The following is a 3,760-nucleotide window of genomic DNA, read 5'->3' on the forward strand; positions in this document are numbered from 1 at the left end:
GAATGAAGTTGATTTAAAAAAAAGTCACTTTTTATGACATGAACGGTTGGCCACCATTAACCTCGGGTGGTTACTAGGCCACTTTCAAAGTAGGAAAAGGTTAAGGGGTATCAAACGTGACGGGGCAGTATCAAAAAGGTTAAGGGGTATCAAACGTGAAGGGGCAGTATCAAAAAGGCAATTAAATATTGACACAGGTAGGGCCGGCAGGATGGCGTTGCAAGGCTGAAGGCGTGTTCGGCCACTTAAATGCAAAATTAAATATGTGGGCCAGCGGCCCAGCGCCAAAAGCCGTGTATCCACTGTCAGACTTCAGCCTGAAATTCTGAATCACCTCTATATGAATTATGAAACAGCCAACTATTGCATCTCTCTCTCTCTCTCTCTTCTTTAACTATTGCACGATTGCATCTCTCACTCCAGTGTTCGAAAAAAACTATTTTCTCAAAAAGTAAAAAACCTTCATCAAAAAATTGTGAAATTATTTATAAAGAAAATTTTCAAATTTTGAAGGTTTTGGTTCTACAACCCCTCAAAATCTGCAGGTTTTTATACCCTTATATTTCAAATTTGAAGGTAATTTCAAAAATCTGCAGGTGCAAATTACACTATACCCGGGTTTTTTTCAAACACTGTCTCACTCTCTCTCTCTTAGTTTGACTTCAGCCCCATGAATCCCTCGAGACCCCTTCCCGTTTCAAGACTTTCGTCTATTATAATCTACTGCATATATATCGCCCCCTCCAGCTTTCAAACCCAATCCATTAGCTTGTAGTCCTCCTTTTGCCTCTTCTTCGTCTCTCAATCCTTGATTAATTAGCCCATCCCGGGTGGAGATTTAGTTTTGAGTAGTAGTTTAATCACATTCAGCTTCATCCTTCCCCCAGGTCGAAGGAGGAGGGGTTTAATCGCGCATGGCACGCTCTTTGTCATCAAGATTATCTTGGCGTAAACGCCCAGAGACCCATCTGCACCCCCTAGATCCAGCTGTATTGGCCTTGGTCAATGCTCTTCTCACAGCTTCTAAAGAATTAAGCCTATGTCAAAAGCCTAAGGTTTGCCAAAGATCTAATGCCAAGATCATTTGCAGAAGAGTTGGCACCCTCTCTTCATTGTTTGAAGAGGTGAGAGACTCAGGAGTCTGGGTACCCCCCTCTGCTTTGGCCTCTTTCAGGCAACTGAGAACTGCAATTCGAAGTATCAAGGCCCTTATCCATGATTGCAGGCACTCAAGCAACTTATTATTGCTAATGGGGCAGGATTTACTGGCTAACCAGTTCCATAAACTCACTCACACCATTGCCACTGCCCTCTCATCTCTACCATGTGATCTCTTGGAAGTCTCTGAAGAAGTAAGAGAGCAGGTAATCTTGGTCCAAAAACAAGCTACCAGAGCGAAGCCTTTCATCGACCCAGATGAGAAAAATTTACAATCGGAGATCCTATCTGTCATGGCAGAGTTTGAAATCCAGATAAGCCCTAATCCGGGTAAGCTTAAGCACATCTTTGAAAGCTTACAGTTCAATGATGCAACAGATTGCGAGAGAGAGCTATTTCTGCTTGAAAAGGAGAAGGAGAGGTTGAAGAATGATCAACAGTTTGCAGATATACCGAATATCAGTAGCTTGATTAGCTTTGTGAGGTATGCAAGGTGTGTTCTGTATGGATTAGCGCCTGAGCAGCAGCTGGCTGCGGCTTGCAGGAAGTATGATCTCGCATGTCCGAGCATGAGGAAGGTTGTGCTGGCACGTGCAGAGGATGCAGAGGGTGGTGCTGTGAATATTCCTGATGATTTCCGCTGTCCGATTTCGCTTGAATTGATGGTGGATCCAGTCACAGTGGCGAGTGGGCAAACCTACGAGAGAGCTGCCATTACCAAATGGGTAGAGGAGGGCCACACGACATGTCCCAAGACTGGCGCGAAGCTGCTCCACAACACACTCATACCCAACTGCAGCCTGCGTCGCCTCATCATGCAGTGGTGTGTAGAGACGAGTATGTTCTGGAGAGCAATGAGAGGAAAGGCAATAGGGTTGATGAGCTGCCAAGCACTAAGGCTGCTCTGGAAGCTACAAAACTCACGGCTGAGTTTCTCGTTGAGAAGCTGTCCAAGGGGACGCTGGAAGTTCAAAGACAAGCAGCCTACGAGCTCAGGCTGATGGCTAAAGATGGGATGGACAATAGAGCTTGCGTGGCCGCGGCCGGTGCTGTGCCATTCTTGGCGGCGCTACTCGATCCCGATGACGAAATGGCCAGGGAGAACGCTATAACGGCGCTTCTAAATCTGTCTATCAATGAAAAGAACAAGGATGTAATAATGAAGACAGAGGGGGCGCTGGACATGATAGTGGCGGTTTTGGCAGGCGGCGGCGGCAACGGTACATTGGCCGCACGGGAGAATGCGGCGGCGACACTGTTTAGCCTGAGTGTGGCGAAGGAGTCCAGGGAGGAGGTAGGGTCCAGGACGGCGGCTGTAGAGGGGCTGCTTCAGGTGCTGCGGGAAGGAAGCGTACGTGGCAAGAAGGACGCGGCGTCGACGCTGTTCAACGTGGCTTTGCACGCCGAGCACGGCGAGTTGCTGGTAATGAAAGGGGCCGTGCTGACGGCGATTGACGTGCTAGCGAGCGAGGGGAGCGACAGCGTGGCGCCTGAGATGGTGGCCTTGCTGGCTGTTTTGGCCAGGAGGCCGGAGGGGCTGGCGGCTGTCAGCGCCGGGCTTGTTGGCCGAGTGGTAGCAGAGCTTGTACAATTACTCTCTGAAGGTGGTAACCGAGCCAGGGAGCATGCGGTGGCTCTATTGCTAGCAGCCTCCAATCTTTCCGAAGCCAGCGGAAGGGCCGCGGCCCTGCGCTATGAGCTTCGCCGTTCGTCCGCCCTATTCCCTTCTCTCCGGCGCCTTCTTGCGGGTGGAACGCCCCGCGCTCAGCGCAAAGCCGCCTCCCTCCTCAGATTGCTGCAGTGCTCTGAGTAAGTATAGCCGGGAAACACAGAGTCGTGCTCGGCCATGGCGTTTCAACCCCAGGGTGGCACACATTCAATCTATAAGAACTCTTTGTGCCCCCGTGCATTGTAATTGCTAGGAGTAACTACCGCGCTTACTTAGCTGCCGTCATCAACGCTCTCACACATGCGACGGGTGTGCACACTAGATTACAGCAAAGTTCTCATGCAAAATGCTGAAATATTTTCAAAGCTCTCATGCAAAATGCTGAAATATGTCATTTATTTTCTCAAATTGAGTGTCGCCCGTACAGAAAAAATGGACGTAGAATCTGCAGCAGTTGCCCTGACACCTGTTTCTTCATCTACAAGGTAGAATTTGCATGTATTTTTCAAAAGCAGTCAAGATGGTCTCATTTTGAGCTTGAAAACCCTGGTCACGGGTGGGAAGGTCACTTACTTTTGCCAAAGACTACTCAATTATGCTCTTTTTGGTGTAGTTTCCTTGTCACGGGTGGGAAGGTGGGAACTCCACTTACTTTTGCCAAAGACTACTCAATTAAGCTCTTTTTGGTGTAGTTTCCCTGTGAGTTGGTTAGGGGCTGATTTCTACGCTAGAAGAAACTGGCAACTAGTTGTTTCAAAATCTTATATGTCCACTTCACAAAACCACAAATGACCTGAGATACCTTTGACCCCATCTTGTTTGGCCATCAGGGCTTGCGAAAAACTCGTATAGAAACCGATCAAAATACCTGTAGCCTAGTATCTCAACTAGGATTTTTTTTCACCAGTTTCGCAAAGGCATCGAACACTCTTA

The 3,760-nt window shown here is 48.2% G+C and overlaps 1 pseudogene across 1 annotated transcript; it reads left to right on the forward strand.

Annotated features, from left to right (window-relative positions):
- The first annotated feature begins 641 nt into the window (after positions 1 to 641).
- Positions 642 to 3,371, forward strand: LOC147634064 (U-box domain-containing protein 1-like; annotated as a pseudogene). Its single transcript, XR_015266969.1, has one exon. The product of XR_015266969.1 is annotated as a U-box domain-containing protein 1-like (transcript).
- Positions 3,372 to 3,760: the final 389 nt, after the last annotated feature.

Source organism: Cibotium barometz, chromosome 11 (assembly GCF_041138505.1).
Source record: "Cibotium barometz isolate CiBa-2024 chromosome 11, ASM4113850v1, whole genome shotgun sequence".
NCBI classification, from domain to species: domain Eukaryota; kingdom Viridiplantae; phylum Streptophyta; class Polypodiopsida; order Cyatheales; family Cibotiaceae; genus Cibotium; species Cibotium barometz.